General features: G+C 34.7%; 1 protein-coding gene and 1 long non-coding RNA gene across 3 annotated transcripts in view; one reads left to right on the top strand and one right to left on the bottom strand.

Moving 5' to 3' along the window:
* LOC115232839 (ubiquitin-related modifier 1) overlaps positions 1-12274 on the top strand; it is a 162889-nt gene that overhangs the window by 77801 nt on the left and 72814 nt on the right. The window contains exon 6 of one of the 2 annotated variants that reach the window (XR_003883663.1): positions 106-156. The exons of the other annotated variant lie outside the window; for it this stretch is intronic. The gene's annotated coding sequence lies outside the window, so the exon portion shown is untranslated. The remainder of the gene's footprint in view (positions 1-105; positions 157-12274) is intronic. 2 annotated transcript variants of the gene reach the window in all.
* LOC115232842 overlaps positions 8907-12274 on the bottom strand; it is a 92540-nt gene continuing 89172 nt past the window's right edge. The window contains exon 3 of the long non-coding RNA XR_003883667.1: positions 8907-10364. This is a non-coding gene — a long non-coding RNA (uncharacterized LOC115232842). The remainder of the gene's footprint in view (positions 10365-12274) is intronic.

Genomic DNA, 12274 nt, shown 5'->3' with positions numbered 1-12274 from the left:
ATCGATATCCGTACTTTTGTGCCTTAATTAATTCCGGAATGCAAAATATCGCGCATTTTATTTTGAACCTTGCTATAATATAGATCTTATATTTATATGTTACAGATTGTCCTCTAATCTATATAATCAATTCCGCTATTATATGTGCATCGATCGGTGAGTGACAAATTTTTATTTTGTGGTAAAAAACGCCAAGTATATATAAATAGTACATATTAATATGTACGGTCTTGAATTTTTGTCTTTTTAACTTCTATTTGTTATATACAAGTATAAATAGTTTTTTATGTACTTGACCTGTGTTTTTACTTTTTTTTAAAAGGCATTTTATATGCTATATGTGTCTTGTATATTGTTTATTCCGCATATATTTGAAAGTCCAACGCAACTTAATTTTAGATTCAACATCTGTTAAATGTAGTTTTACTAAAATTTTTATTACTACGGCAAATGCAAATTTATTTAGTAAGATACAATTTAAATTTTTACACGCAGTATCTTTCCAAGTCGAAATTTTTTTTTCTTCTTTTGATCTCAATATTCAGTCTAACATCTATTTTGATACTTTAAGCAGCTATATTCTGATTATTCTATTTTGAAATTATTTAATCTATAGTTTTGCGAAAGCTTTTCTTTTAAATTTTTAAATCGGAAACTGTTCGTTTACTGTCTGAAGTACAAAATAGAAGCTCAAGATAATACAATTTTTATACAAATAAAATCTATCAAATATCTCCAAAATCTATAAACGTAAAAAATAAAGGTTGAAAGTACGAGCAAAATTTCGACACGAGAGCACACAAAATTTGGTGTCTTTATATCAAAATTTGAATTTGTATATTTAACATAAAAAATATATTGGACTTGACTGAAAACTATGTGAATATTGTAAGTAAGATACAATTTAAATTTTTACACGCAGTATCTTTCCAAGTCGAAATTTTTTTTTCTTCTTTTGATCTCAATATTCAGTCTAACATCTATTTTGATACTTTAAGCAGCTATATTCTGATTATTCTATTTTGAAATTATTTAATCTATAGTTTTGCGAAAGCTTTTCTTTTAAATTTTTAAATCGGAAACTGTTCGTTTACTGTCTGAAGTACAAAATAGAAGCTCAAGATAATACAATTTTTATACAAATAAAATCTATCAAATATCTCCAAAATCTATAAACGTAAAAAATAAAGGTTGAAAGTACGAGCAAAATTTCGACACGAGAGCACACAAAATTTGGTGTCTTTATATCAAAATTTGAATTTGTATATTTAACATAAAAAATATATTGGACTTGACTGAAAACTATGTGAATATTGTATATATATATATATATACGTGTAGCAAAGACAATATAATTTAAATCTTAGAAGAAAGACGATATATAGACGATGTCAACCGTGTACATATATCTTCTACATGCTCACAAGCGCTCCATTTTCGCACGTTTGTCCCAGATTTATATCGTTCTTAGAATTTTCCAGATTTTTCTTTCGTGTCTCTCTGCTTCTATCCCTATTTCGTTTAATTCATGACCCGCTTTCGGTATCATGTTTCATCTCTCACTCCGCGCGTGACATCTCACGCGCTCTCAAATCGATCGTTAAGTATTATCTTTGACTCGTTCGCATTAAGAGCTCGCTGCATAGTCGTTTACTTGCTTCATGTGCTCGAGAAAGCTATTAAGATCGTCGCGATACTGGCCGTCTCGTGAAATGAACTTTTACTAGCGGTATTTAAAAGGAGAGTGCCGATTGTCAATAAAATCTCTCGTGCGTTATTGCGAAGTTTTCTTGATGAACGATTCTTATGCGAGATCTTCTTTACGATATAATTCATAACGGATGGTACCGGTAATGAAAGTACAGGAAATAATGCAGAAAGTCTTGTCAAGGGTACGCATAAACAAAACGCACGACAATAAATTTTATTACCGATTTGATTCTTAATAATTATTGCGCTAGCACAGGAACAGGCACAGACACTTATCACGAATCATTAACTTAAATACGAAAGAGAAGAAGAAAGAGAGAGAGAGAAAGAGGAGCGTAAGTACTTCCTTGTAAGAGCTTGCCCGGTAACAATATTTTTGTAATCACTTTTATCCGAAATTGGAGTTTTCGAGTCGAGCTTTCGGGACCAACGAGAAATATCGCGCTGAGCCACGGATTTATAAGGAAAACCCCGTCCACAATATTCGCGAACTTTCGAAACGACTTTACTTCTTAATAAGATTCAACGTTCCAAAATGAAATTCGAAGCTTGTGTGCAGGACGAAGGTCGTTTGGCGGCGGCAGCGTGCTTTTGCAAACTTTCTTGGTCAAACTTTCGAAGCTTCCTGTGCCCTTTTTTTCCTATGGAGTATATCTTCGGGAAGAATCTCGTGCAGGAAGTTGCGCATACACTACGTTTCGACAGCGTTACATATAAAATCTTTCTATTTGTCGTTCTTAACGCTTATCCCCTTTGTATTAACTTTACGGCAGACTTTATGCAACGTATCATTTATTGGCGGAAATGGAAAAAACAGTATTTGAGAAATAGAAAATAAGAAAATTTAAGAAAAAGTTATTCTTTCCTATTGATTATAAATGGTCGAAGTGTAAGAAATAAATTCAAATTGTTAATTAAAATCTTCGAAATAGATTTCATTAATTTTATAAATTGGAGATACTTTTTTTTTCTCGTTAGAGAAAAATAGTAGCTACTGAAATATTTGAATAATATTTTCAGGAATTTGTATGTATTCAATTTTTTTCTTACGTTTCCTACATCTATTTTTATTCATGTTTCTCAGTAAATGAAATGTGAATCAAATAAGAATTTTTCCATGTATTTATACCTATTTATTCACATGGAAAATAAATATTCGACTAATGTTTTATTAAAACATGACTATTTAAATAATTTTTAATAGTCTATCTTTTAGAGTGCTTCCCGCATTGCTTATTAAATTGTTTCATGACTATGAAAAGTAGATCTCTCTCAAATTATTTTATTTATTGAATATATTTTACGCATAAATTGTACATAAGCTGCTCGTCTCTGCATAAGCTCGTGTGAGTTGTATATGATAATTTAAAAGAATATATCTTTCCAAATCGATATTGCTTTACTAGCGCTAGTCGCGAAGAAAGGTAACTTTGTTGCAATTTTATCTGGCATTGATAAGTATTTATTGCCATCAGATACTGCGATCTTACTACGCCTTCCTTCGTCTGCTTGCGTCTACACTTTCGCGACCAGACCTCTCCTCCTTTCTTGTTTCGCTTGTCACTGTACTCTTTTCTTTCTGTCTTTATTTAACTGTTCCTCTCTCTCTCTCTTTCTCTCTTATATATATCAACCCCCATGTCTCCTGCTCTGAGCTTACTAACTTTGCTCCCTCTATAACTCCTGCCAACTGTTATCGTCTCGTTGTATACAGGGTGTCCCCATTTCCGCGATCGCTCGAGCATTTGCCACAACTTGGAACAGAAGCTCGCAAACGCGCGCGCTTCGAAACGTGAAATTGATTTCTCGGTACCGTGAGATTATTATTGGCAGACAGCGTAATAATCTCCAGAGTTTATACACACTTATAAATTTGTGGCCTGTACATTTGAGATCGGCTTCTGAACTGTGCTGGGAAATTACTTGGAAAATTCCGTTTGAATTTTATTCGTAATTTAAATTGACTCCGGTTTTCTCGAATTAAAATGTAAGATCTATTTCCGTGAGCGTAAAACCATGAATTCAAAACCGTTGCATAAAGAACGAGTTTTTTCAGGCCGAAAGAAACCACGTAGTGGCCGCGATATTTTCCAACGTTTTTCTCTCTCTCTTTCTCGTTAAACGGCCGGCCGTTCGACGGAAAAGCGAAACGGAATCGTAATTTTTCTTACATGCTACATGAATTTTCTCGAGAGTATTGCCATCGGCAATCGGCCGTGGACCGCGGCCATTGGTCGGGATCGTGAAAATAAAATACCGCCGAGGCGGAGGTGGGCGATCCGGGAGAATCAGAGTTATCGACGTCGTACGACGCGGAAGGAAAATGAATGGAACGAAAGAAACAAGGGTTGGAGGAGCGAGAGCCTCGACAAGAGCGAACGAGCGGGAAGGAGGGGAGACAGGAGGGCGACGGGAGGATTGGACAACATTAGGTGTAGGGGAGAGGGTGGATAGGAAGTAGAATCGAATGATTCTGGCTGGCTGATCAATTTCATACGCTTGGACCTCCTACGGCGGACTATCCATCACGTGGCATTTGACCCTTCGTTTCTTCGATTTTTCCTACCTCCAGCTGGTCGGCCGGCGCGCCCCCTAATTCCCAACCCAGGGCCCCTTTTCACCCTTCTCACGCTGTTTTACCCCGTCGGGAGATCACGATATCCCAGCGGCGACGAGGGCAGCGCAGATCGCTTCCGCCGTTGTCGTCGTCGCGGCGACAAAACGCCTGCAAATTGCCAGCGAGTTACGAAATGCTGATCCCTCATGAAAATGAAACGAATCACCCTTTGTGCCGGTAACGTCTTTTTTTTTCTTCTCCTCGTTTCTGTCATCGATCTTTCTTCATTAGCGGCGCCAGCGGATTACTGTAGTCCATGCCGGAGCGTATTGCACGTATACATACATATTTATATCGAAAAAAAATTGTCGACGTTGCCGCTGTCGCTGTCGCCGTCGTGGTTAATCCTCTTTTGTTAGTTCGTGCTGTCAAAGCGCGTTTACGACTTTTTAATTTACCGCTGCAAGCATTAAAAGCAAAACCATCGTTGACGAATTAAATTAAACAAAAAGAAAGGGAAAAAACATCGGCGTCCACGTGTCGAAAAAATGATAAAAAATTTGCAGCAGATAATTAACTTTTACAAGTCTTTAATTACATTAGTCGTTGCGGATACAATAAGTCAATTCTTTTCAGAAAATTTGATTAGAACTTATGAATGATTAGATTTATATTTTGAACTTTTGCATATTTTATAATTTAGAATATTTTATGAAATTCGTCTTAGATGAGTTCGCTCTGAAATCACACAAGAGACCGTACTACAAGACGTTTTTACGAGAAAAGAAAACTGTTTAAAACGTGGCATTACATTGTAAGATTACATGAGCGTATACTATTTTGTAACAATAGAAAATATCACGAGTGTGTGGCCGATGTTCGATGATGCAACTTTCACGATGTGTGAAAGAGGTCGGAAAACAGCAGTGACTTTGTGGGGAACAGTAGAAGGGCGGGAATAAACACATTCTCCATGCGGTAGCGTGGTACGCGGGTTAGAACATGGCATCTACCCGGATTTATCTCCAGGGACATATCCGCGAAGTTACGTCGCTCATGGGAGTGATAGAGCATCGAGTGTACGCGAACGTCGCGTCCAGAAGGAACGTATCTTCAATTACGCCGCGTATCGTTCAGATTAAATGCGTGGTAAAAATATTGGCCAACATAATACGGTGATTAGTTTTAATTTACGGTATCGGTGAGAGATGATTATCGTAAGTGAATTTTACGGATGAATTTTACTGCGTCGAAAATGATCAATTAACTTTTTCCCTAATGCTGACTTAATCAATTTTAACTTGTAAGTTTCTTTGTTAACTAGATACGTGGATTAAGTGGATGAAATTTATATTCGATATATTATAGAGAAAAAAGTGACATTTACACTCTTTTTTATATTATTATACAGTAGTAAGTCAGAGAATTAAAATTAAATTATCAAATATTATTAAATTATTTTCTTAATACAACTCATTATTATATCACAGACTGAATCAAAACTCAGAAGCTGATGCATCTTCGAATAGTCGCTTCTTAATTCTCTGTTAAAATTTACATTGGCGATAGTTTATTAAAGGATAGCGCGGCTTTCACAAGAATTATGCAATTCCACTGATAGGAAAACCCTCGGAGACAAGCGAGATACGAGCCACAAACAGTCTGCAGTTGTTGTTGATACATTATTCAGTTTTAAAGAGATCGTCCTGTTTAAACACACGCTATTCGCATGATATTCTATTACGGAAGGTTTCCCTCGCGGGATTTTATCCCGCGAAACTGGAATCGCACATACATATATATACGCTATACCTTGCATATGTGTCGAGTTGTTACCGCTTGTGCTCCGCCACATAATTTCTATTTTCTATTCACACTGGGAGCTTATATAACATTTGCGTAAATGAGCTTTCTGAAGTATGTTCGTAAGTTGTTTGTGTAACATATTGATACAACAATTTGTTAGCTCGTACTATTTGGAAATCAAACTATCTTTTCTAACAGATAAATGTCAAATGCAGCTACTAAAAATATATGCAATTAGAACGTATTAGTCTTAAGAAGAATATGTTTCTTTTTTCACAGTATATTTTTTAATTTGATTTTAATATATAACATTTTATCTAAACTTTTATTTCTTTTTTTCTGGATGTATGTTACGTGATCAAAAAACTATATATTGCCAAAATTTATCATTATAGTAAAAATATGTGTTATTTATTCGGTCATAATCATGTTTCACTATGATAGCTCTTTTTACTGAACTTTTGCTGCGCGCTTAAACAAACAAATGTATATGTATGTGTACGTACACGCGTGTAGTAGTTGATATATTATATTACATCGTCGCGCATCCTTTCAGGCTTGGCGCAACCGTGATATTTTAATAAGATGTTATCATTTAAAATTTTTGAGGTCGAGGGATCGCATACACAGTTTAATAGTCTCTACATTGCACCGCGTTATTCCGCTCTTTTACTCTGACGTTTTTAGAAGCATGACTAACTGAATATAATTTTCAAGCCTGAATCGTTATTCTTTCAAAAATTAGATAGTAAAATTATATTTTAGAAACATCGCATGATGAGTAATTAGATAGAGATATGTAAATGCAAAGATAAACCAATTTATCCAAAAGATTATAGGGTACGGCGAAGCTATTTGAATAGATTAACCTTAATTCCCATTTTCTTAATTTATGAAATTTATTGCTACTAAATAGAGTACATATATACTTAAAAAATTCTTTTCATCAAATCAAAGCTTAAACGAACAAAATATGACGTTTAATATTTATTACCATAAACCTTAAAATATTATTTAAAATATTTTATTATCGAAATTGTCCGCTGTACTTTACTAGATGAAATTTAAGCTTCCTAAATAAGAGAGATCCATATCTTTAAAAAGACAAAGTTGGTAAAATTAGAATTATTGTGATAGATCTTGCACCTAGAGCATCCAAGTATTTAAATCAAGTTATTCACGGACGAGAAAATTTATATTGTCTAACATTTATAATGGAAATAATTATCGAGTAATTAAATTATGACTTTTGCAATATTAAAATCGATGTAGGTCAGTACATCAGTATTAAATTACAAACAGAAATAATACAGCAATAATAATGAAACAATCCACTATTATTAATTCGGAACATGCTTATTTCATTATGCTATTTGTATAATGAAATCGTTAATAGAAAGAGAAAAAAGATACGATAAAATGCAGGGGAAGAAGATAAGCGGATAGTTGTTCGAAGATTGTGTTGTCAGGGAAGTTCTCGCACAGTACGAGAAGAAAAAAAGATAAACCCCTGAAAACGATTGTTTGCGTGAGACGAGCAAGTTCTTATTACGGGAGGGCGTAATCGCATTGCGTAATTGGAAAGTATATTTAAGGCAGGAAATTCGGTGTAACATTTTATAACTTAATCCGCTTGTAGAGGGGAAGAAGCAATCGCATTATTGCAATGTAATTATATAAGTTCCAATTACGCAAATTGCCGCCGAGCAAATGACTGTTCTCGCAAAGGTGGAAATTGTTCGCCGTGCATAAAACAGCGACAAGATTATCGGTCCGGCGATAAATGCATCGCTGATCGCGCAAATCCATTAATGATCGCGCGCGCGAATATCATAAATTCCGTTCTCTCGGGAAGACGTGCGCCGGAATGCGTCGAAAGACAGCGGAAAAGCTTGGCGCGTCGAGACATTGGTTGTAGCAAGTAGCAGGTAACCGATCAGAGTAGGAGAAGAAGAGAGTTCAGGGAAAAGAAAGAGGAAAAACACGTGCACGAGAGAGAGAGAGAGAGAGAGGGAGCGGAAAGAAACGGAACAGAGGCGGCATGGTGAGATCTCTTGGCAATTTGTCTCACCCTCTCTTTCTCTGTCTCTTTTTCTTTCGAGCGACCCGCTCTTCTTCTCTTCCTCTCATTTTCTCTCTCTCTCTCTCTCTCTTTCTCTCTCTCTCTCTCTCTCTTTCTCTCTGTCTGCTCTAGCAGGGTAGTGACTATCGATCTAGCGGGTTCGTAGGGTGTGGTTGTGTTGGCCGTCGTCGCGACGCCTCCGCCTTCACCCTCTGTCTTCTACCCTCTTTTGCCAGTCAGATCGAAATACGTTCGGCACGTGGCCCCCCCGCACTTCGGTGCACGCGCTTTTACTTTACGAAGTTGGGTGTGCTGGCTGTTGCTCGTCCACTGATCTACCCTCGTCCAACTACCCGGCCTTGGACGGTTCACGTGACTGGGACACGCGATGGCAAAGTCAGCGGAATATTTTACAAACTATGGCACGCATTCTCGCGGATTGCGTTACGTAAATCGATATCTTGAAAATAAAAGTTGCGAACAGCTGCCGAACATTCCGACTCTGGTAAAACGACCTGGTTTTTTGAATATTCGGGCAATGACGCCCGGTATTTTTAATACTATTGTTCAACTCTGACATATATAAGCAAAGTTCTATGGATATTACAAAGTTTCGTGTTCTCATGCTACTGCGCTTATACTTTTCAAATCTTTTTCTTCCTCTAGATAATCTTTTATCTTTCTCTATAGAATGTAAATTAAACTTTTCATTTTTTTTTTATTTTTTCTCCCTTTCTCATCCGTTTTTATTTTAAAACTTCTATTGTTACAAACAATAGTGGTCACATTTCAAATGCAGCCTATTAAAAATATTAATTATTATACAATATAAATTATTATTTTAGATTCTATAAGCTTACGTAAGAAAAATAGCTGACATAAATATATATTTTTAATTACTATTTCATATACTATTTTGCCCATCTCTGATTCTATTACAATTCAAAATGTAACTTTGACTGTAGCAAGTTAGCTAGGGCAGATTTGCGGTAAATTATTATATATTTATATGGAATTTATCCCAGTAGTAAGTTATTTAATAATACGGAATTTACTCACATGTGCTATTATCTATATTGCTATATACTTCACATAACAATACCACAAAATTCGTAATAATACGAAATGTTGTTTAACCGATATAGAAATGTTTCAATTATTGCGTGCGGAATTTTGGGAACATTATACAATAGCTGCATAGATTAACGGAGTTGATATTTATATATCATAAATAAAGAAGAACAAGAAAAGACTAAAGAAAGGTATAGAGAGTTCTTCAGGTACGGACAAAATCATGGCGAACGGCTTAAATCATTACGTGGCCGTATTTACAGTCGCAAAGCGTCTCGCGTTGTGGCGCCAGGATGCTTGCTTACTGAATCCATCTGTAACCTAACTCAATCTCAAGAACTTGGCGATCCATTCTTGTTTGGTGCCCTATTCTCTGTTGTCAATATTAAAGCCCATGCACGAAACAACGTATTAACGCAAATATCCCGGGTACATCCGCATATGTGGCTGCGCTTTAACGGATCGTTTACATACGCGACACACATGTAGCCTTGAGCTGTGTGTACAGGTGTCCACATTGCAGATTATCGTATGACATGTTTGAGGGATTTTAGACGAGAAGGGCGAGCAGAATAAATACTAAACAGTTCTCTAGAATTAACTAGATTATAAGATTTGTCGTTATATACTATAGAAATATATTGATAAATGAATAAGTCGGTCAATAATATCGATAGTAATAAACTCTATCAGCTTTGTATGCATTTTTGTATGCAATAAATTGACGCGTTATACATATTTATTTTAAAATTGAATATTTTTGCGATTATCTGTCTTAAATCATCCATATCGAGGCAATGAATTTTTTTTTTACAAGATATAATATATTTTTCTGTAACATTCTTATTATTTTTAACTTGCATATTTTCAAACTTTTGTTAATACAATGATATACATGTATGTGTGTATGTATATGTACTATAGAATAATACACTTTACTGCGATCATAGTCAAAATTGAAATTTTTATATACTGATAATTGTGTCAAAAGAAAAGATGTAACGCTTCGGCTTTTTTTCTGGTATTCTTTATTTTATACATAAACCACTTTCGTAAATTTATTATCCTCAGAATTATAAAATAAAAATTAATTTAATACTCACCTCCGATCTAATTTGCAATGCAACAGTGGAATTGTAGTGTATACAGTGTTGTAATCTGCAAAATACAAATATACCCAAATTATGTTTCAAGCAGTCAAAATTAATTAATACGTTAAAAAAATTATTGTTTAATTTTTTTGATTTCTGATTTATCTTTTAAACAGACATTTAACAAAAAAAATTTATACCTTTTACACATTCTGTGTGTGTGTATGTATTACACAATAATGTAAGACAAATTCGCAAAAATTAATAAGTTATTAATTTTACAATTAACAAATAATAAATAAAATAATTCACCTCACAATTGCTCTGCCGTCGCTTAACACTTGGATTTCTTTTTCCTCTCGTATGTTTATTTTTTACTATCCTTCTAGCATTCACTCTCCGAAACCACGATTAGTTACGATCATATATGCGTTAGTCAACAGAATATGATAATCATTAACAGTACTCTCGACTTTAACTACATACGACGCGCATTTTATTATCTTACGATTGGAAAATAATGCGAAAATTGTCATCCGCTTGATACTCAATAATCACGTGGCTAAACAATTCATGTCATCACGATATCATTCGTTGTAGCAATGCTATTTTTACTGTAAACGAATTGTACATGCTCGCATCTTTGGGCAATTTTATTATTTCGCGTTATAAATAAATAAAAATAAATTATAAAAGTTATTAAAGAGAAATTAATACGACGACACACGGCGCGCCTCGCGTCGTAACCTCCCCACACGTGTCTCGCCGTGCGAATGACAACAAAGCGACCGAGTCTAACGCGTTGTATTTACATTCCGCCCGCTGTTTACATTCCACACGCGGTCGCCTGGTTATCATTTGCATGGTGAGACTCGAACGGGAATATAGCAGCGTGAGACGCTCCGTGTGTCGTGCCGTATTAATTTATAATATATCTTTTAACTTATGTTTTAACTTATGGACATTTATATATTCGCTCTTATATAACATGAAATGATAAAATTACCGACCGAATGACAGTTTTCGCATTAAATATTTATAAATTAATTTTTCTCTAGTCGCAATAAAAATGCACATAGTGTGATTAACGTTGGGAGTGCTGTGTAAAGTCCCGCGTAATTGTTGTAGTCTCTTGATTAGTGCGCGTGTAATGAATTGTAATTAATTGTGTTTGCGTGATTGTGAGTGCCATAGAACAGTACTAAAGGATATACATGAGAGAAGGAAGAGGTCCAAGCATCAGGCGATGGCGGAGCAATCATGTAGTGAGTTGCTTATAATTTATTTAATTTATTATTTGATAAACACAATAAATAATAAAGCAACGCTTTTGCATAAGATGTTTTTCAATAAACGCAAGTACACTCGACGTTTTACATTTTTTGAAAAGTAAATTTTAGCATTTAATTTAATTTAAATTGGTAATAAAAATTTAATTTCTAATTGACAACATCTTATGCCTTATAAAGTGCATAAGCTTAATTAATCTTTATTGTTCAATTTGCTTCGAGATTATAGTCTCGTTTACAAATTATGTAATCAATACTGCGCTTTGTAAATTATTGTGACTCAAAGAATCGTCCATCACTGGATAAATAGATTGTTGTCAACACGTATTATGAGAAAGTTAAGTTACGCAGGATACCATATCGATCCCATGAGAGATTATAGTTAGTTCTAGGTTTGACTCCTAATTTGTTCTTTAACATGACAGTTGACAAGTTACAACGGCGTAGACTCAGATGCGCTTTAGGTAATGATTTAGATATTTGTTAAACTTATTTCGCTAAAGAAACTTTGAACAGACAAAAGCTTAACTTGGTATTAAGCGAATAATAAAAGTAATAATACCATATATTGATTCGATTTACTTTATGCGATATAGTAGAACGTAATATTTTTTATTCGATCAATGTAATAAAAAAATATAATATATTCTTAATTCCTTTTTTTTTTTAAATAAATTTAATAGATTTT

Source organism: Formica exsecta, unplaced genomic scaffold, assembly GCF_003651465.1.
Source record: "Formica exsecta isolate Colony F162 unplaced genomic scaffold, ASM365146v1 scaffold15, whole genome shotgun sequence".
Lineage (NCBI taxonomy): Eukaryota > Metazoa > Arthropoda > Insecta > Hymenoptera > Formicidae > Formica > Formica exsecta.
This window is presented reverse-complemented; position numbering and strand designations above follow the sequence as displayed.